The 22511-nt window shown below is 49.0% G+C and overlaps 1 protein-coding gene across 4 annotated transcripts in view; it reads left to right on the forward strand.

Annotated features, from left to right (window-relative positions):
- CSNK1G1 (casein kinase 1 gamma 1) overlaps window positions 1-22511 on the forward strand; it is a 94860-nt gene that overhangs the window by 18863 nt on the left and 53486 nt on the right. For 2 of the 4 annotated variants that reach the window (XM_065847045.2, XM_065847046.2), the window contains exon 2: window positions 172-247. The exons of 1 other annotated variant lie outside the window; for it this stretch is intronic. The gene's annotated coding sequence lies outside the window, so the exon portion shown is untranslated. Of the gene's footprint in view, window positions 1-171; window positions 248-16350; window positions 16538-22511 lie in introns of all 4 variants that reach the window. One more of the 4 variants, XM_071813702.1, reaches the window with a different exon arrangement.

The raw sequence follows: 22511 nt of genomic DNA on the forward strand, positions 1-22511 counted from the left end.
GGGGTAAGGAGAAACATGAGACTTTCCTCTAAGTGGTGTTTGGCTCCGTTTCACGCACAGTATATGGAAGCTGGCGCATCAAACCGAAAGCTGCAGACATTGGCAAGATTGAAAGTGTCTCGTATGAACTGCTGCATTAAGACTTCTCTAAACCACCCTTTATTTCCCCAGGTTGGCCACAGGTATGAGCGGCTGGCTCTGCCGTGATCGCCGAGAAAACACACGGACCGAGGGGGAAAAACCTGTGGTGAGTAGCGTATGGCTTGATGTTCCGGCATAGAACTCAACTGTTCCTTCCTAGAAAAGACAAACCAACCATATATAAGCAAAAACACGATAAAATCTGATCTGTCCGACCTGTGGAAGGTTGAGCCGAATGCAAGTTGCTTGATGCTTATTCCTTATATCTATTTTAACACATTTTTGTCCTCTCGATTTTCACCCGAAGTAGCTTCTCTGGGCACTTTGCATCCCTGATTTGCTCCCCCGGCTTTATTTTTAGCAGTGTATGTGTTGAGCAAAGTCGGTGGCTGCAGCGTCCTGTGTTGGTGCTGAGTGTCCCCAACAGGGAAACTGGGGAGGATTCGAGCCAGGGAGAGTCCAAAGTCCTTCTGAAGCTTCTCTAAAAGTGCTTTAACTTTATTACCGGGAGGAGCGTTGATGTACTGTATATGTAAGTGTTTATTCCAGTGTGACAGGTGAAATATGGCCCAGGTTGCCTATTCTATTACAGCCAACATACGAAATGAGGAGAAAATTCAAAACTGAAGGTGTTGGGGCAATTTTCCTCTCCAGAACAGAGAAATCAAAAGGAATAACATTTGGAGGTGGGAGTGTTTGCCTCCAGCGCGGATAGATACCTTGATTTCATGAAACGAGCAACAGTGATGCGCATAAATAAAGCAGCAAGTGTTTGGATTGGATTCAAGCGCTGACCTTGAGAGCAGCGCAAGTCTCTGCTTGGCAGGAGATTTACCTTTTCTGGATGTATGGAATGAGTGTGAAACCGACACTGGATTTGCCTTCCCGGACTTCTGAAAAAGCATTGAAATAGCGACAAACTGCTTTGCTGTTCAACCCTAAGCCAGCGCGGACTAAGCGGCGCTGATGAAGTAGTAGGGGCGTTTTGTTCGGGGCCGTCGTTGTGGATCAGCCCTTGGGAACAGTGTTTCTGCGGATGGACAGAACGACGTGACTAAACAAATTCTTTCTAAACTGTCATTTCCATTTTGCATTTGGGATGTGGAAAGCTTAATGAGCTTTTGGTGATTTCAGATGAGGGGGTGTGGATTGATGGACGACAGTTTCACGCGTTCAGTAGCTTCCAGCCCAAGAAGAAATCTGTTTGCAATTTGACTCGACGCGCTATCTCAAATTATTTTGCGGTTTTATGCCCTCAAACTGATTTATTATGTTGGTGCCAGTAGCAGGAGCGCCGTTAATTGTTTGAAAAGTCTTGATTTTGAGCGATTCAGTACAGAGCTTTTCATTTCTTCATGCGAGCCCACCAGAGGCTTCATCTCACAGGGCTTCATTTTACATTGTTTTGTCTCAAAGATAAGCCCCTGAAGCCTAATTTTTGCTGATGTGATGTTGTGCAGAGTTTCTTTTGTGACTCCTCCTGCCTGGAAGATGTCTGCCATCTTGGCAACTTCATTTTCATCAGACCCACCTATTTCCACAGGTTTTGGGATCATAATGTGCTTTTTTGCTGGGGTGAAGCTTTTCCCGGCTCACGATGTTCCATTTGTTCCTTTTCAGCCACTTCCACCCGAGGATTCTCAGCACAGGATGAATGCTGTTGGTAAATGATACAACCAAGAGACCTGTTTTGTCTCTTTTTTTAATGCGGTAGAAGCTGATAACGCATTCCTGAAATTCTTTATCAGTTCTGAGACACTAAAAAGCGCTGCTGTCTCAGGCACGGATCTTGCTCCCAAGCTGCCTACACTTGTATCCCATTCCTGTCTGCTTTTCTCTTTCGTTATATTTAAATTTCATATTTGGAGAAGCTCTGGTTCTCCCATTCCCATGTCCATCCTCATCTATAAAACAGCACCTCGACTCGTGTCGTTACTGGTTCAAGGAGCATTTGTGTCTTCACCTGTGTGTTCCCAGGCAGAGGTTCCCAGACCTGACTCCCCAGTGCTGCCTCAGCGCTCCGGAATCACTCATTGCCCACACGAGCAAGGAGTTGGCCTTGTCCTCCAATATCCTTGGCGACCACGTCCAGCTGGAGGAATCTGGATTTAGGAGTTGATTTATTTTTTCCTGGATGGCATAAATGACCAAGAGCAACAGCCGCTGCTGGTTAAAAGTTGGATTTTGTTTTAAACTGAGCAGTGCTGGAGGAATCGAGCTGGAACCGAAGTCTTGGAGTCTGTCTGAGACAGCAGCAAAAACCATAGGTGCCTCCTCTATTCTTGAAAGCGGTCGTAGCTAAAATATCCTTCTCTACGCAAAGCTTTCTATTTGTATTAGTCATCCTTCAGGCTTCTGGATTATTTGAGCGCTCAAAGAAGAACAGCAATATCTATTTGGAGAAAGGTACATCATGTGAAGTGCAATTCCAGTAGATAAGAGCTGCACAGCTTGAGGTGTTGTCGGGAATGTCGCCTCTCGTGGGGCTTCACGGTCTGTAAAGCCCGGATCAAAAATCCGGTGTCTTACAAGGCTTCTAGTTGGTTTTAGGGACTCCAACAATGATGCTGTCTGAGCTCCTGCTCAAAATCACGTGTCAGTCGTTGGGTGTTGGTTTCCAAACTCTGCTAAACCCTGAGGAAAAGGAGCCTAAGGGGTCCGGGGATGGGACATCATGCCCTGAGTAGCCCAAGGGATAAAGGGATGAGAAATTTTGGCTCTTGATGGCCCAAGTGGGCTAGAGATGGGACAATCTGGGTCCGGGGATGAGATATCCTGGGTCTTGGTGGCCTCACAAGGTCCAGAGATGAAACATCTTGGCTCTCAGTGGCCCAAGTGGTCCAGGGATGGGACATCTTTGTTTTGGTGACCCAAGATGGCTGGATATAGGCCATCCTGGTCTTGGTAGCCAAAAGAGGTCCAGAGATACGACATCTTGGTCTTGTTGGCCCATGGGGTCCAGAGATGGGACATCTTGGTCTTGGTGGCCCAAGATGGCTGGACAGAGGACATGCTGGTCTTGGTAGCTGAAAGGGGTCCAGAGATGGGGCATCCTGGATCTTGGTGGCCCAGAGTATCTAGGGAATTGATATGTTGGCCTGAGTCGTCCGTGGGTTGGGGAATTTTAGGTCTTGGTAGCTCAAGAGGGCTGGAGATGTGACATCTTGGGTCCAGAGACAGGACATCCTGGGTCTCGGTGTCCCAAAGTGTCTGGGGATAGGACATCTTAAGTCTTGGTGCTCGGTAGTATTAAGGAAAAATACTCTATAGTAGGTATGGGTGGGGGGGCCCTAACTCAAATAGTTAATGACCAAAACTATCTTCTGTAACTCTTCAACTTGTACGGGCTTGATCTAAGTCTGAAAATGCGTCGAGCTGAGCTGGTCGGTTATGGGGAATCTTGAGGACAGCTGCTAGCTACAAGGTTAATTACAATACAGCAGGGTCATCTTCTAAACTTCAAGAAAACCCAAATATTCATGACTTTTGTAGTGCATACAGGTTCACTTCATTGGCTTCTAACCCAAGAATGAAACGTGGGGTTTGATGTTTGAGATTCGTGGTCTGGCAAACCCCTCGTTCTCCCTTATGCAGTCTGGCTTTTATGTAACTCATAATTTCTGCTCCAGCATTGCAGATAGTCTGGTTCCTCTAGCAACAGCCACCAGATGTTGAGCTGAACAAGCCTTAATTCTTTAAAATTGACCTGTGAGAAATGCGTGAAGGCGAACGCAGGGGCGGAACAATGGTATGCCAGCGTGGTTTCCATTTCCTCGCTAAACACCCAGCACGAGCCTTCGCCGCTCCATTGGCGCGGTGACGGATCCGGGTTTTTTGCTCTGAGGCCTTTTCCAGGGTTTTTAGTGTTTCCTAAATGTACTTTTGTGAGGGTGGGGGCTGGCATCAAGCTGTCTTACGAGAATTAGCATTCCTTGGGCAATTAGCGCTGTATGGGCTGAGTATCTGGTGGGCAGGCCGCTGTGCCAATCCTGTCATGGGTTCTGGTTGCCAGCCAGGCCTCTCACCTACCTGTACGTCTTCTGTGATCAACCCTTGGGCTTCACTAGACTCACTTCATTTCATGTTTCCACGGGAAACCATCTCTTGTCTGGGTTTCTCAGCGAGGTGAAGAGTGCCCCAGTGTTTTGCTGGGAAATATGGGGTGAGTAGTCCTGATGGTGACCACAAGGAAGTCCAGGCAGCTCTTGTCTCTGAAACGTCCCCATTCAAGAGCCTCGTGTCACACTGGTTATGCTGGTTTTACCTGGGATAGAGTTAATTTTCCTCACAGTAGCTGAGGGATTACTTAGCAAGTTTGCTGATGACACAAAATTGGGGCGAGCTGTTGACACCCTGGAGGGCGGAGAGGCCCCGCAGAGGGATCTGGACAAACTGGGCAATCACCAACCACATGAAGTTCAACAAGGGCAAGTGCTGGATTTTGCACCTGGGACACGGCAACCCTGGCTGTACAGACAGACCGGGGATGAGGTGCTGGAGAGCAGCTCCATGGAGAGGGATCTGGGGGTTCTGGTTGATGGCAAGTTGGACATGAGCCAAGAGGGACCCGTGTCCTGGTGCATCCAGCACAGCACGGCCAGCCGGGCAGGAGGGGATTGTCCTCACCTGGAGCATTCACTGTGTGCAGGGCTGGGGACACAGGATTAAAATGAGATAAAGCAACTGGAGAGTGTCCAGAAGAACCTAGGAAGTTGGTAAAGGATTTGGAGGGGAAGCTGTATGAGGAGCGGCTGAGTCCCTGGGTTTGTTCAGCTGGAGCAGAGCAGACTGAGGGCAGAGCTCATGGGGCTGCAGGTTCAGCAGGGGAGCAGGAGGGGCAGGGCTGAGCTCTTCTCTGTGACAGTGACAGAGCCCAGGGAATGGCAGAAGATGTGCCAGGGAGGGTCAGTGGGACATGAGGAAAAGGTTCTTCACCCAGAGGTGCTGGACACTGAACAGGCTCCCAGGGAGGTGTCACGGCCCAGCCTGACAGTGTTCAAGAAGAGACTGGACAACGTCCTCAGGCATACGGTTTGAGCTGTAAGGTGTCCTTTGCAGGGACAGGATTTGGACTCAATGATTCTTGTGGGTCTCTTCCAACTCAGGACATTCTATGAGGAAGGGGGGGACGTTTGGAGTGATGGCGTTTGTTTTCCCAATTAACCGTTGTGCACGATGGAGCCCAACTTTGGGACACCTTCCTGCAATGGGAAGCAGTGACTGATTCCTTGTTTTGCTTGCGTGCGTGGCTTTTCCTTTACCTATTAAATTACATTTATCTCAACCCACAAGTTTTCTTTTACCCTTCCGATTTTCTCCCCGATCCCACTGGGCAGAGTGAGCGAGCGGCTGCGTGGGCCTTTGTTACCAGCACTGCTCTGCATGGGAGGAAACTGCACAGGGGCTCTTCTACTGGTGGGAGTGATCCAGTATGTAGATTTTTGGCTCTGTTTTCTCCTCTAGGTCTGCAGAGACTAGATAAATCCAAGCGGAGCTGTGCCATTTCCCTTCACGCCAGGATCGTTGTGCGGTTTGGACGTGAAGCTGCGTGTCCTGGATGGCCATGGTGGCTGTAACCGTGACCACCTGGCTGGACCTTCAGTTGGTCTCTGACCAGCGCAATTGGTGCAGGTGTGGTGTGGCTTTTAAGAATTTGAATGCATGAAAAGCCACGCAGATAATCTTCCAAAATACATTTATTAGTCTTTAACAAGTCTGTACCTGAGAAGTGTGGATGGGGAAGAGAAGCACAGCTCTGCAAATGGCTTCGATGTTTCAGAGGTCAAAGGACCTGCTGGGTTAGAATAGAGATGGTTCTGCTGGAAATGCTTCTTACCTAGGGCTGGAAATGCTTCAGGACACACAGCAGATGCTCCAGTCTTCACAATTAGCGATTTTGGTACATTAGCCTTCAATTGGTGCTATTTCAGGAGATCTGGGTGCCTTCCCACAAAATTTGGACACAGCTGGAGCAGGAGGTATTATAACTTAAATACCCTTTTCTTCCAGGGAGGTGTGGCACTGGTACTCAAAGTAGCTCCTCGAGCTCCTTTTCCTTGTGCTGTTTGTGTCAGGTGCATGTTTTCAATAATTTTCCAAACCCGTGCGTGGGGATATTTATATGAAGACCTCCCTAAAATGAGCTCACGGGCCACGTACTCACTGGCTCCCACTGCCAGCATCCTTGCACAACAAGCTGCGCTTCTTTCTCCTTTCTCCTTGCTAGATAACTCCTTTTCCAAATGCTACCGAATTATTTTGCTTATGAAATATGTGCCGGTTTTGAAATTCAGCATTTCCCACCCAGTGTTCTCCTGGTGGGACGGGGCTGTGCCGCATCCCAGCGTTTCAAACCCATGGAGGATGTGGAAGCTGTTGCTCCTGCAGCTGACGCAAGTTGAAGCCTTTCTGTTCTTGGCATTCTGTGTTACACAGCGTAGCTGATTGAATATTAAAGGTGTCGCCGCGTATCAAAGTCGCTATAAGATCAAAGCCAGAAGCAGGGTACGTATGGAGCTTCGACTCGCACCCAAACCCGTGGTTGTGCTGTTGTAAATAGAAGCTGTTTCTAAGCGCTGCTCAGTCTCACTGATAAATAAACACCACCAGGACAAATTGTTACAATATGGATCTGATCACCACATAAATCGTAAGCTCCTTATGTACATATATGAATTGATAAAATAGTCATACAGTGCAACAGGCTCTTCCTTAAATCTATGAAAACCCCATTGTTAACGTGCACCTGCTGCAGTAACCCAGGAAATGGGATGTCGTGCCAAACGCGCCCTTTGCGTGTCGTGGTGTGTTTGCTCGTGCCCTCATTGCACCCCGCGTTTTCATGGCATGAATTTCTTCCGATAAACTCCCAGATGCCCTCTCGGCCCCTGCTGGTTTGTGTGATCTGACCGAGAAGCCTCAGCTGGCAGTGACATCAATTTCCTTTCCTGCGCCGTGACTCGAAGGGATATTTTGTAACTGGAGACGCGGCTGTTTTCAGGTTTCAAACCACAAAAGGTGACTTTACAGGCAAATACTGGGCATCGTACAAAGAGGCTATCAAGAGGTGCTGTCTTTCCTTGTGGAAGGATTGCCTTGTAGGCTGAAGAATTTGGCTTCGTTTCCAGCTTTCTCGAGGTTATACTCTTTGCACGAAAGAAGAACAAGCGATTAATCTGGAAAATATGGTTTAAGGATAATGCCCAAGGGTGGTCTGTAGTTATGGGAGGAATTCAGCAACGTCTCCTTAGAGAATCAACTTTTTAAGTGAAGCTCTGGTGATGAGGAGGGATTTAGGTGGGAGGTTGGTGCCTTTTGGAGGACACAAAGACGCTTCCTGTTTTAGATCGTGATCTTCAAGTTAACGGGGTGGAATAATGTGTCGTCTCTCTGCTCGATAAGATTGGTGCTCGTGAAATGAAAGCTAAAGCTCGACGTGAAGGGATCCGCCAGCCACCTCAAGGCTGCGGGTTGCAGGGAGGGGCAACGAGGAGCGTTCTGGTCAGGATGTGCTTTCCTGCCTACAAAGCTCCGGGAGAACCTGCGCTGCATCTCTGCTTCATTTGGAAGGGTAAACTTCAGTCTAGGTGAGTGTGAAAGTGTAGAACAAACAGCTTTCTCTTCCAGCTCCAGGAGCTAAGGCCTTCCTTGGATAACTGCTCTTTGCTTGCCGTTTATTTCTTTGCTAGGTGTTGACTTTAGTTTCTCCCGTTGCTAATCCGGAGGAAGCCATAAAGTGCCTCCTAATCTTTGCACCAAACTCACCTGAGTTCCCTTCATCTTATCACAAGGACTGGTTTTGGTTCTTGCGAAATCTTTAGGCTTCTCTCTGCACTGTCACTAATCTAAGTCCTTACAGGATAAGAAATAGCGTAGCACGGAGCTGCGTTACTACGGCTTCTTCTGTTTCCATGTGTCCTTAAACCTTCATTTCTGTGATCCTGGAACACAGGGAATAAATGACATGGAGAACCGCTTAGGAAATGTTGTTTCAGCGTTCAAATAATCCAATATCTACCAAGACCTAAGTTGTGAGGCTTTTCTAGTGGACGGGGATGGGCGGCTCCTGTCCCGTGAACGTCCCTTGAGTTACACTCCAAAACCGAGCTTGTGCTTCGTTGTTTCCCTCAGCGAGGGAACATGTGGATTTGTCTCCTTTGGCTTTATCAGAATAGTTGGAAAAATTTCAGATCTTTAAATAATTTGTGGAATAGGATTGAAACACATGAACGGGTTAGAATCTTGCAGAACAGGGATAGCAACCCAGCAGTCTAATTCCTGGAGGAAGGGAGTGCGATATTTATTTTTATTAACTGCAAGGCTTTACTCTTGTTCATGCTAGCTGGTATTTATAGCTTGAACAACCCCAGGTTCCAGTATAAGTTGGGGAATGACCTATTAGAGAGCAGTGTAGGGGAAAGGGACCTGGGGGTCCTGGGGACAGCAGGGTGACCATGAGCCAGCACTGGGCCCTTGTGGCCAGGAAGCCAATGGTACCTGGGGTGGGTTAGAAGGGGGTGGTCAGTAGGTCAGAGAGGTTCTCCTGCCCCTCTGCTCTGCCCTGGGGAGACCACACCTGGAATATTGTGTCCAGTTGTGGCCCCTCAGTTCCAGAAGGACAGGGAACTGCTGGAGAGAGTCCAGCGCAGCCACCAAGATGCTGAAGGGAGTGGAGCATCTCCCGTGTGAGGAAAGGCTGAGGGAGCTGGGGCTCTGGAGCTGGAGAAGAGGAGACTGAGGGGGGACTCATTCCTGGGGATCAATATGGAAAGGGGCAGTGTCAGGAGGATGGAGCCAGGCTCTTCTGGGTGACAACCAGTGACAGGACAAGGGGCAATGGGTGCAAACTGGAACACAGGAGGTTCCACTGAAAGAGGAGAAGAAACTTGTTGGGGGTGAGGGTGTCAGAGCCTGGCCCAGGCTGCCCAGGGAGGTTGTGGAGTCTCCTTCTCTGCAGACATTCAAACCCGCCTGGACACCTTCCTGTGGAACCTCAGCTGGGTGTTCCTGCTCCATGGGGGGATTGACCTGGATGAGCTTTCCAGGTCCCTTCCAACCCCTCACATTCTGACATTCTGGGATTCTGTAATGGTACGTGCCTTGCCTTTCCTTCCTAATAGATTGCCAGCCCGCAAGTGGGTGGAAGATTTGTTTGTTTTGGCACAATATTTGCTTTTCACGGGCACGTCTCAGGTTTACAGCAAGCGGAGTAGCTGGGCTGGGAGCTGTGCGAAGTCCCTAATGCTGCGGAAAGGAGAGAAGGAGGAAAAGTTGGCGTGTAAAATTGCCTCTGTGAGACTGAAACGTCTCCTCTTGAGCTCATTTCTCCTGATAACTTTCAGTACTTTCCCTTAAGCTGACACGACTCCATCAAACACAGCGTGAGCTTGAGCGTGTCGGTTCCTGCTGCTCCACATCCTATATATTCTTATTTTGCGTGCTGAAGAACTCCAGTGCTGATCTTCTGGTGCTGGGGAGGTCAAGCATGGCTGGAAGTAACCAAAACAGCAAGATAACCTGGAAAAAAGGTAGCCAAGGTGTTCACTTACTGTTTCTTGCTCTGAAAAGTCAGCAGTGGGACAGTGCTGAGCTGCAGACGGGGGGTTATCGGTTGATAACAGCAGAGCTTGGCACCAGTTAAACCCACCCCGTGGCCTTAGCACAGCATTGCTGGATTTGCATTGCAGATTTAGGCGGGTTGCCGGGTGTCCTTGCTGACATGAATGCCCCCTCTGGCATCTTGGGCACATTCTCCATCCCCTGGTGTGAAGGTTGGGGTGACACCGACCACCTGGATTTGTCACCCGTGTTCAGGGTTAAGGTGACGTCTCGCAACTGTGCTGATCCTGCACAAATTGAAATTTGCCCAATTACTGTGTGCTTAAGGGGGCAAGTTTGATGGTGCGTGAAGGCAAACACTGTCAGCAGGACGGGGAGAGTCAAAAGAAGCCTCCAGAGCTTATCTCAGAACTGGTTTTAATAAAGACCCTGCATCCCATTGAAGCACAGGTAGAAAAATGATGGCTGTGGGATGGCGCTTGCTAATAAATCTGGCAGAATCTAAAATACCCATCGAGCACACAAAGACTTTTAAGCCACCATCAACTTGCAACCTTTGGATTTGAGGAAGAAAAAGCCCCCAGAACCTCAAGTATGAGAGTTTCTCAAGCCATGTCTCTTGCTCTCTGGACTATTGACAGCTTGTGCTTGACCTTCCCCTGCGGGCCGGTGGCCTGGGCTCCTTCCTTGCCATACCGAGGCACCGCCATTTACTTTCTGTGAACAAACACAATTGTCCGATGGTGTATTTTTGGATTATTATGCCTAATCGCGCTGGGGAAGTGCAGGTTTTTATGGAGCTGGCGGTGTTTGTGCGGGTGTAGCCCATCTGGCCTCTTGTGGGCACAGAATGAAACCAGTAACCATTGCTGGACCTTGCACCGGGTGGAGCTGCCGGAGAAAGGAGCGACCTTTGTTTGGAAAAAGAAATACAAATTATTAAAAACATTAAAAGGCAAGGGGGCTGTTCTTCTCCAGCGCATGGTCCGCGTGTAATTCTTGGTGTCTTTCAATCACGTAGGCAATCCGGATCCAGCCCTTCTGACAGCTGAACGGCTTAATCCAGATACTCTGGAAAAGCGGAGTGTTGAATCTCAGAGAGAAAGGAGAAGGTGGTTCTTTATACGCTGTAAGGATAATGTAGGATGGGGTTTTGTTTATGGTGCCTTCACAAAGTCACAGAATGTCAGAGGCTGGAAGGGACCTGGAAAGCTCATCCAGTGCAATCCCCCCATGGAGCAGGAACACCCAGCTGAGGTTCCACAGGAAGGTGTCCAGGCGGGTTTGAATGTCTGCACAGAAGGAGACTCCACAACCTCCCTGGGCAGCCTGGGCCAGGCTCTGACACCCTCACCCCCAACAAGTTTCTTCTCCTCTTTCAGTGGAACCTCCTGTGTTCCAGTTTGCACCCATTGCCCCTTGTCCTGTCACTGGGTGTCACCCAGAAGAGCCTGGCTCCATCCTCCTGACACTGCCCCTTTCCATATTGATCCCCAGGAATGAGTCCCCCCTCAGTCTCCTCTTCTCCAGCTCCAGAGCCCCAGCTCCCTCAGCCTTTCCTCACACGGGAGATGCTCCACTCCCTCCAGCATCTTGGTGGCTGCGCTGGACTCTCTCCAGCAGTTCCCTGTCCTTCTGGAGCTGAGGGGCCACAACTGGACACAATATTCCAGGTGTGGTCTCCCCAGGGCAGAGCAGAGGGGCAGGAGAACCTCTCTGACCTACTGACCACCCCCTTCTAACCCACCCCAGGTACCATTGGCTTCCTGGCCACAAGGGCCCAGTGCTGGCTCACGGTCACCCTGCTGTCCCCAGGACCCTCAGGGTCTGTAGTGCAGCCACAGCCCCGACCTCACCAAGTTTTTATAATCCTGTCATGGGAAGGGAAGACAAATCACTGCAGCCATTTCCAGGCTCAGAGTGTAACAGCGCCTTAAATATTGAACTGTCCATTTTTAGCACAAGTGAGTTATTCCGGTTAAAAACTTCACCCTACAAAGAGTAGAATGAGGTGACAGCGTGGAACTGGGGTTCTGGCAGATTGGCTCTGAGATTTGTTTGCTTAGGCTGAGTCAATGTATTTATTAAGCCTGAATGAGCAGAATTTATTATCCTGGAGTCTTGGTTCTTACCTTCTGTGCTCCCTTGAACCTCTGTGTGTAGCTGCAAGGTTTGTCACCCCATCTGACAGCAATTTGCCTCCAAATAACCAGCACGTGAAAGGCTGGGGGAGAGTTCTCACTGTATCTGGGTTTCAGGTACATAATTTCCTCTTGGAGACATAGTTGAGTTTCGAGCTAAATACGCAGGTAATGTCAGCTGAATTCCTGCCAAATGACTCATTGTCTGCAGTGACAGCACGGGCTGATCCTTCAGCCCGTGATTGCTGGAAAAGGCGGTATCTTCAAGCAAGGAAAAGGTGAAGTTCAGGCATTAAAACAAAAAGACATGCATTAAATCATTAAGCATCAAGTTTTGTTGCGTTTCCGGTTACTACACCACTTGTTTCACCTCCTGGCATCACCGTCGCTGCTTGTTTCTTTTAAGAGATGCTGATATTCCAGCTCACCGTCTCTTGCATCGCTGGGTTTCTGTTTCATGAAGCAGCTCTTAGGAGGAGTTTCTGCCACGAGCAGCCTGGGGACAGGGGACAGGAGTGGGGGCAGAGTCAGCGAGCTCAGCAGAGATCTCCACTCCCCGCTTTCCACGGCCGCGTGGCCTTAAAGTTCAGCTCCACTGACTTTTACCCGCCCGGAATGTTGGTTTGAGTCACAGCCCCTTTGAGGTTTCTCTTTCCATCCTCATACAGGGCTGCGCGATGATAAGAACAACTTCTCCAGTTTCTGCGGTGCTGGGTATGTCCCCAGGGTAGGTCACGAATATTCTCTTCTCACCAGATTTGCTTTGCGTGGTTGCTGGTGTTCACCCCTGAAGATACACCTGAGATGGATCTTGTCTGATTTATTACGTGTACAGGTGCTCAGGGCCTAAATCCTTGCGTTAAATTAGATATTTGCAGCAGGCTTCTTTTCTGAAGGCACCTGCTTCTGCTGCACCTTCATAGCTTCACTCCTGGGGTGTGGAGCTGCTGTTTTCTCTACGGCTTTATTCCTTTGTGTGGCAGACACTGCGGGTGCTGTTACACTTGGATTTAGGGCTCGGTGCTCTGAGAAGCCCGGCTGATCTTCCTCCGTCTCCTGAGCATCACCGCGAGGATCTACACTCACAAGGTGCAGCACACCTGTTTTTTTGGGCTTTGCAGCCGTATTTTGGACCTCACGTTACAGGCTTGCTGATGAACAACAGGCGGAGAGTGCGTCATCCCAGGTCTCTGCTTAACCCCATTTCAGAGGCTGAGATCCTAAATCTGACCAGTGGTTTTAAAAGAGCTGATAGGAGGTTTGGTGTCCTTGATCTGAGGCGATAAAGAAGCTGTTCTGTTTATCATCTGCTTTTTTGAGGCATATTGAGCATTGTTGGGACAGGAAACCTGGTCCCATCAGTGCCAGAGTCAGGTTATGATTGGACTTGATGATCTTGAGAGTCTCTTCCAACCAAGACGATGCAACAATTCTAGGACCAGGTGGTCACAAGCCAAGTCTGGGGACCTGGAGATCTTCTCAAGTTGAGGTACGGAGAACCTACATCTGGATCCTGCGTCATTGCTCATTTGTAATGACACCGTTTGGATGGATACCGGGTGGCACTTGGCACAAATGAGGGAAACACAAACCCGATGAGCGCCTGTGTTTGTTTTGACACACAGCCAAATGCTTTTCAGCCCCGCTTTGAATTAGTCGGGGCTGCCCATCAGTTAAGCTGGGTTTAACCAACACAGCTTCTACCCACCCTTGACTGTCAGGGGGTCTTCAGTTTTCTTTGACCCCATCTCCTCAAGTTTGTGAGGATGTTTCTTCTAGCAAGAGGCTTTTCCTTGCCCCACGTACGCCGTGAGCGCTGTGTTGGCTCTGAACTTGATACTCACATTCCTTTCTGAACGCAGAAAAAGCACTTGATGGTTTGGATAGCACAAAGGGGTTTTTTGGTGTGTTTAACCACCTCATTTACCGGTCTCTTCAAGCTCTCTGAGCCTGTCTGCAATTCATCCTCCAGGCTTCTCTTCCTTGCCAAGCGGAGCGCAGATCAAACGGTCGTGCGCCGTTGAGGTGCATCTGTGTTAAATTACGCTATAAATCTGCAAAAGCCGCGCTGCTGCCCGCGGGCCAAGCCCGGTGCAGAGCCCAAGCCGCCGTGGTGGTCTCGTCCAGGACTTTGCTCATTGCTGATACCAGTAACTGCAAATTACACCCCTCAACCACCACGGAAGCACCTAATCTGGGTTATGCTTTGAAGACGCATGTGGCTGTCTAGAAATCACCTCTTCTCTGATAGGCGTTGCCCCTTTCTTCTTCAGACCCATCGCCTGGAAGGTGGTGGTGTAGGTAGACCTGAGGCTCTCTTTTTTGCTTTTACAGAATCCCAGAATGTGAGGGGTTGGAAGGGCCCTGGAAAGCTCATCCAGTGCAATCCCCCCATGGAGCAGGAACACCCAGCTGAGGTTCCACAGGAAGGTGTCCAGGCGGGTTTGAATGTCTGCACAGAAGGAGACTCCACAACCTCCCTGGGCAGCCTGGGCCAGGCTCTGACACCCTCACCACGAACAAGTTTCTTCTCATACTTAAGTGGAACCTCCTGTGTTCCAGTTTGCACCCATTGCCCCTTGTCCTGTCACTGGTTGTCACCCAGAAGAGCCTGGCTCCATCCTCCTGACACTGCCCCTTTCCATATTGATCCCCAGGAATGAGTCCCCCCTCAGTCTCCTCTTCTCCAGCTCCAGAGCCCCAGCTCCCTCAGCCTTTCCTCACACGGGAGATGCTCCACTCCCTTCAGCATCTTTGTTGCCTTTTAAGCAACGTGATATTTTAAGATTTAAAAAAAAATACAGGTGTATGTGGTGCCTGGAACATCTGCAGGGTTCTCATCCCGCCTCAGATCTGTTGCAGACCCTTTGCTGCGGACGGGTTTTTCAGCGTCCTCACAAATATCCATTTTTGCAGGAACCTGACCTTCTGCACCCTTACCCAGCTGATTTTCCACACAGAGATGGTGTCTTACATATCACCGCCAGTTTTTGAGAAGGTTTTAAATGCTGGATTTTCAAGCTGGGCTCGATCACTCTAATATCAAGAGGTAGATCTTGGAAATATCATGGCCATGCTGGTTTCATCCTGTGCTGCTGAGGATGCACCGGCTGCGTGTGGGCTCGGCACCCGCGGCGTCTGCAGGAGTTGGCTGCACATCTGGCGTTCCGTCCGGGTTTCACTCCGGCTCGTGCTGCCAGGCTCGGGAGGTGCACAGGAGCTGATCTGGCAGTTGCTTTTCCCTAAGAAAATTAAAATATGCAGAGCTCAGGTTTCATTAGGGGATTTTTTTCCTCATTTGATTCAAGCGTTCAACTGTTGGTTTGGCTGTTCCGGCATAACACGACTCTTCCTAAAGAGTACAAACCCTCTTTCTGGTGGATTGTGGTCTCTAGTGCTTTGTTAAACGTATAGGAATATGCATACATGGCTTGTACCCAAGTGAAGCTGATGAATCTGACTTGTATCACACAGTTTCCCTTAAAAACGGTCTATTTTTTTATTTGACTCTCTTTGTGTGGAAGAACTAAATGACTAAATTACTCTTTCCCTCCCGAACATTCTTGGCTTTCATGCCGAGCTTGTGTAGAGGTTATTGAGAACAAAGTTCAGGAATAAACTTGGATTGCTCTTGGTGAAACAATCAACCGAGACCCATTTGGAAAAGCAACTTGCCAACGCGTTTGGTTGAGGATTGTACAAGTAACATGTTTTAACAGGTTCACAAGGTCTTCGAGGAAAAGCCCTCGTGGAAGTTCACTTCCCTAGGGTGGAAAATGGTACAAGTTAATTTGGGTTCATCCCTTTCTGTACAAACTAATAGCAGGATGTCAGCCCGACGGTCCCATGCGTTCGTGAGTAACAAACGAGCGCCGTGATCCGCGCTTGTCCGTCCCTCTCCCTTCCCCGCAATTTAGACTTAAACACCATTTGTGTGCCTCATCTCGCAAGGCGCTTTTTCCACCTGCGAAGCACCGAACAAAACCAACTGCGCAAGCCAGAGATTAAATTGCTGGGTTGGATGATTCCACTCGTAATGTTTAAAAGGCATCCGGAGCCTTCGAGGTTGGGAAGAGCGTCCCGAGCGTGGGACACGTGCCGCGCACCCGTAGCTCTGCCGATGCTCTTTCCAGCGGGATTTTGACCCGTTTTTCTCAGTTTGTCTGTTGTTTTGCACAACGTCAAGGCCGCCGAAACCAGGTCAGTTTGGTGCTGTTTGGGAAAGCACAGATCATTGTGATCTCTGCGTGAAGTTGCTACCAGGGTAGTAAGTTTTTTGGGGAAATATGTCCTAGTAGGAGACTCTCTAGGTAACCACAAAGCTCTTGAGAGGGAAAAAGGCCAAAAAAAAGTATATTATGGCTGTGTGGATCTATTGTGTCGTCCCTTCCTACCAGCTTGTGCGGGTAGCCAAGCACCAGGTCAGACCAAGGCCGGATGTTTGGTTTTCTGTTGAGTTTTCTCCTTAGGAAGAGGGCGCATCTCACAACTCTTTTTATTTCCTCATTAGTAGCGCAGCAACTCTACTTTCCTTTTTCAAAAGAAGGAACTTTAATTGGGACCAGTCAGAAAGTAGCATTGGGCAGAAGCAGGGCAAGAAATGGAACGTCGTGGGAAGGAAGAGGTGATGCGGTGGGCTGAGGAAGCTCAAAGGGACCTGAAGCCAATGGAGATGTGTCCACGTGGAGAGCCAAGCTGTAAGTGAAAGGTTTACTAATTGCATTTTAATACAGGAATATTGACGCCTGGGAAGCCGTTGATGTCTGCAGGGGGGCAGAGGACGTGAACCAGCTCGGTCCTCTAAACTGCAGGGCGTAAGCAAATAAAACGAGTTGGCAGGTGCTGAGAACAGGAGCAAACACGTCCTGAGTCCCGGTTTCAAGATATTCCTCATCAGCTGCATCCCGCCTGTTGCACCTTTTCCAGAAGCTGAACCGTTTGTCCCCATCGGTGGCAAACAGCACTCGCCCTTGTTGAACCTCAGATAATCGGCCTCAGCCCATCGATCCAGCTGGTCCAGATCCATCTGTATGGCCTTCCCACCCTCACATCAACACTCCCACCCAGTTTGGTGTCATCTGCAAACTTACTGAGGGTGCACTCAATCCCCTCATCCACATAATAATACCGAGCCCTGGGGACGCCACTCGTGAGCAACCAACAACTGGATTTGGCTCCGTTCACCACAACTCTTTGGGCCCGACCATCCAGCCGGTTCTTTATCCATCATAGATACACCATCCAGGCCATGAGCTGCAGCTTCTCCAGATGCTGTGGGATACAGTGTCAAAGGCTTTACTGAAGTCTTTACAACATCCACAGCCTTTCCCTCATCTACTAGTTGGGTCACCTTGTTGTACAAGGAGATCAAATTGGTCAAACAGGTTCATTTTACCATTGGATCGCAGGAGGCCATCAAGCATGTCATCAAAAGAGTCTGAAACAAGACAAATGAAACATGCTGAGGCCGGTGGGCTCACCAAGCTGCTGGAAAAAAGCTCCCCGTGTCAATCAGGCTTGCTCTTTTGAGATTCCCCCAAAACAAAGGTTTGGTCTGGAACACCAACAGCGCAAGGCCTTCCTTGCCACTCTAGAGAGAGCTGCCAGGACCAGGACTCCATCCAGTGGTTTATGGATGTAGATTTGGCTTTGCTTAGCCAGAAACAAGATTTCTGTGTCGATCCAGCCAGCTGCTTTCCCTTGGAGACAAAGCCACAAGCAGCACCTCATCTGTGAACTCCCATGGTATCTCAGAGCCCCCCGGGCAACCCCAGACGTTATCAGTGGCTGCAAGAGGCCTCTAAACCAGAAGTTAGGGAGCAGAGGAGGGGAAGAACTGAAATAGATGCATATATTCTCCCCCAGATTTGGGAAAACCCACAAGAAAGGAATATAGGACTGCAAGAAGCAAATAGGTTTGATTGAAGAGGCAGGTGAATGTCTTTGGGTCAGGAATGACACCATGCACTGAGCTGCACCTTCCACACAAGGATGGTGACCACCTCATCCCAGCGTCCCCCTTCTCTGTCCCAGGCGTTCCTAGCACATTGAGGCTCCTATGGACACTGAAAAGAAAACACCACCAGTGTACGTACACCTTCATCTTTCCTTGGCTTGCGTACGGCTTTAAAAGGCATTTAGACGAGGTTCTTAGGGCCATGGTTTAGTGCAAGAGTTGGGTTATGGTTGGACTCGATGATCCTCAGAGTCTCTTCCAACCAAAATGCTTCTATTATTCTATGATTCTAGTTTTTACAGAGCAGGAGCTGCTGGTGTCATAGCCGTACACTTATAACGCATCAGTTGAGAACCCTCTAGGATTTTATATTCTCTAAAGTCATGTGGGAAGGCACAGATCTTGTCTCCAGATCAAGAGACTCACCGAAAGTATAATAGGACCCAGGCGCCTGGGTGGGCATTGGAAAACAGCGAGAGGGCACGTGCCTGGTCCTAAAGCGATAATTTAGGAGTTGCTTTGAGAAACTGGGTTCCTTTTCCTATAGAGAGCAGGGCAACATCGCCTATCTCAGAAGAAAATGACGCTTTCTCGAAGGTCTCCACTTAAAAGAAGGAAAAGGGAGCTGTAGGGCTGACCCAGTTCTGGTTGTGAGGGTGACGATCCATCCGCCGAGCATCTGCAGTTTGATTTCTGGCGCGTTTGGACTCCCCCATGAACCAGAAACACACACAGACTGGGATTAAGTCCGCTTGATTGGAGCTGAACAAAGGGCGATTCATTCGTTATTTCAGTTTGGGCAGGTTTTTGGAAATCGTGCCTCAAAATGCAGCTTTGACAGCTCTTGCTCTTCTCATGGGTCTCCAGAGTATCTCGAGTAGGTCAAAGACATTTCAGTGCAAGATAAACGAGCTTTTCATTTGAAGAGCTGGAGTGAGGATTGTTCTGGCTTCACTCTTGCGTTGTCTTTTACCACTGCTGCTTTCAAACTTGAACACTTAATTGAGAAAACTGGATGCCTATCCGCAATATCTGTGCCCTAACGAGTTCTCGGTGCGCGATGAACCTTCCTTGGCGCCGCGCTCCCAACACCAACCGCCTTCAACGCTTCTGGAGCTCATTTATAGCTCCAGCGCTGCCGTTTTATTGATGGAGATGAGGCCGTGATTTCAATCTCAGGCCCTGAGTGTCTCAAAGTGTGTAGGATACAAGTTTGGGGTTGGTTTTTTTTGAGTAATTTCATTTTGAACCTGCATCTTTTGTTAAATAACTGTTCCCGTGTCTCCAACTACACTGCAGTGAAACGCAGACTGGAATCAGACTGAGTCACCATCAGGGAAACATCTTCACGCAGCTTTGCTCAAATACAAGTAACTTTCGAGAGCGATTTTGCTGAGTGGGTGGAAAGGTAGGAAGGAAAATCGTTACGACGAGGTTGGAATCGCGGCAGGAAATAGTCCTGGCCTTCTGAGCAGTCTTGAAATATTAATGCAACTGACTTCAAATTACAATCTCGTTTTGGTTCTTCTGTGCTTTCTTAGCCCTCAAAAGCAGCGTTTCGTGCTATATTATTGTGTTGAGTAGGGAGTAGCGGCAGCAAATTCGCACGGTTGGATGTTCCAACAGGCACGATCTGCTCGTAGCGTCGGCCGTGATGAAGAGGTTACCAAACGCTTTGTTCCCTCTCCCATGGCTCATCCGCGTTGCTGTTTGCAGGAGGCTTTCAGCTGCGAGAAAGGATGTTTAATGTGCACAGGCTGCCAGGCATGACCTTTCCATCCTTTTTCCCTGGGGAGACCTTGTACAGCTGGGGAACGGGGGAAGGATGGAGATGCAGTAGCTTATAACCATTAACATCTTATTTCCCAGGCCAGCTTGTCTCTTCGGTCAGATTTTGCCTCTTTTTGTTAGGCTTTTGTGACATCTGTAGTCGTTGCCTATTGATTATCCAGCCTTAATGAAAATAATGACTTTGCTCTCCAGGGGAAGAAAGAATCCTCCTCTGTGGTTTTGGTAGGATCAGGTGTGTTGCCGAAGGTTCTCTCAGTGCTGCAGCCCTAGAAACACTCCGTCACCCTCACATCTGATTGTGTTCAGCAATCGATTCCTTTAGTTTCTGCGGTGGTCTATTTTTTATATAATGTTGTTTGTTTCGGAGCAAGTCTGTCCTGGGGGTGGGTCAGATCCCAGCGCTTCTCCGGTATCTGATAGAGCATCGGAATTGTCATCATCGCAACCCGGTTTCACCGAGCAAACCCGACTGCGCTCACGGCCCCAAAACCAGCGAACGTTGGGACGACCGCCACCAAAAACCAGTTGGTCCTGTTTGCCTGTAACGGGTGCTCCCTGCTCGTCCATATGCAGTTGGAAGAATTAAGTCTTGCCTTAATTTGAGGTGCAAGTAAAGCTTCTAAATACTGAGTTTTTTGTATGTGAGCATCTCCAACTCTTCTGTCTCCAGCCGGGCCAGAGATGATTAGATCGCAAAAGGTGTTTCACACATTATTTAATACCACATCGGGAGATTGATGCTGCAGCTTCTGTGTTGGCAGACGGGTGGTTTGGGGGGTTGTTATAATGCATGAAGCATCTTTCACGTGTATGGGCGTTTCTTTACGCTATTATTAGTTCCTCAAGGTCTTCCTATTGCTGGGGAGGGACCAGCATCCTTCCTGGGAAGGCGAACTCTGTTCCCAGTTCTGTCTGATAGAGAAGCCTCCAATAATATACGAGCAAAACCAGTGAAAAGTAATTGTGAAGTTGTGCATTCTCTGTATTTAATCTTTACTATTTTGCAGAATGCTTAAAAAAAGATCTAGGGAGGAAGCTCAGGATGGGGAGAACTGTGCAAACATACAGAACTGCGGGTGATCAGTTGTGCTAAAGATACGTTCAGTATTCAGAAACTGGAATTTCCAACCACCTGCATTTTTGGATCTCATGTGAATGATTTCTGCCTTCGATTCAGACCCAAAAGTTTCCAGAAATAAAAATACACCGCAGTTCAAGGCAGGGCAATGCACGCTCATATTTCAAGAGGGCGAACGCTTTCGTTCCATGCCACCACTTTGCAGATGGGTAATAACTCCTATCTTTTAGTTTTGGATGGCTGGGAGCAGACAGGTTGGCTTCATCGTCTCACGGAACAAACCTCGGGTCTGAAATTATTCAGCGCTCTTCTTTTCAGACCTAGAAAACTCTGAATGTAACAGTGTCCCCTCAAGGAAAACAGTCCCCTATGTGTCCTGGGGATCCAGGGGTCAGTGTTGGGTCCAGTCCTGTTTAACATGTTCGTTGATGATTTAGATGAGGGGGTTGAGACCATCATCAGCAAATTTGCTGATGACACCAAGCTGGGAGGGAGTGTGGCCCTGCTGGAAGGCAGGAGGGCTCTGCAGAGGGATCTGGATAGACTGGAAAAATGGGCCGATTCCAATGGGATGAAGTTCACCAAGGCCAAGTGCCGGGTCCTGCGCTTTGGCCACAACAACCCCCTGCAGCGCTCCAGGCTGGCACAGAGTGGCTGGAGAGCAGTCAGGCAGAAAGGGACCTGGGGGGACTAAGGGACAGGAAGCTCAACAGGAGCCAACAGTGTGCCCAGGTGGCCAAGAAGGCCAATGGTGTCCTGTCCTGTACCCAAACCAGCGTGGTCAGCGGGACAAGGGCAGTGATCCTTCCCCTGTGCTCTGCATTGGGGAGGCCACACCTGGAGTGTTGTGTTCAGTTCTGGGCCCCTCAGGTCAGGAAAGAGATGGAAGTGCTGGAGCGGGTCCAGAGAAGAGCAACAAGACTGGGGAAGGGACTTGAACACAAGGCCTATGGGGAGAGGCTGAGGGAGCTGGGCTTGTTCAGTCTGGAGCAGAGGAGGCTTAGAGCTGAGCTCAGCACTCTCTAGAACGACCTGAAGGGCAGTTCTAGCCAGGGGGGATTGGGCTCTTCTCCCAGGCAGTCAGCAATAGGACAAGGGGGCAGGGGCTTCAACTCTGCCAGGGGAAATTGAGGCTGGAGATGAGAAAGCAATTCTGTGCAGAGAGAGTGGTCAGCATTGGAATGGCTGCCCAGGGAGGTGCTGGACTCACCGGCCCTGGAGGTTTGTAAACTGAGATTGGACATGGCACTTAGCGCCGTGATCTGGTCAATGGACTGGAGTTGGACCAAGGGCTGGACTGGATGATCTCTGAGGGCTCTTCCAACCCAGTCCATTCTGTGATTCTGTATTTTTTCTAGTTCTGGTTATTAATTTTCTCTAAGACACTAGTTTCAATATCTAAGGTCAACTTTAAGCACTGTAAAATGATATAAAATTTGACTTTTTAGGGTGGGAAATGCACACAGCTTCCAAAGCACTTCAGTATTTTGGCACCTTTCATTTGCCACTTTCTGTTTTTTCTCTGGCGTTTGTGTAATACTTTACAAACGTATGAGGTGAGAAGAAAACAAATCTTACACTTCACAGGTGCTTTAAAGATGGGACGTGATCTCCGGGCAGTTTCCACCTGACGTGCTGGTGGAATTGAAATTGCTTTTGTTGGTATGTGTGACATGAGTCCCAATAACCTCAATAGCAAGCGGTGGACAGGCAGCACTTTTATGTCTTTTTATAGACATATATACAGGCTTTTTATCAGAAAATTGTTAAGAAAATTGTTAATTTTCTCAAGGCCAGGAAAGTTCTGGACGTTGGCCCTGCTGTGCATTCCTTGCTCGGTATTTTA

The sequence above is a fragment of the Patagioenas fasciata genome, chromosome 12, assembly GCF_037038585.1.
Source record: "Patagioenas fasciata isolate bPatFas1 chromosome 12, bPatFas1.hap1, whole genome shotgun sequence".
Classification (NCBI taxonomy): domain Eukaryota; kingdom Metazoa; phylum Chordata; class Aves; order Columbiformes; family Columbidae; genus Patagioenas; species Patagioenas fasciata.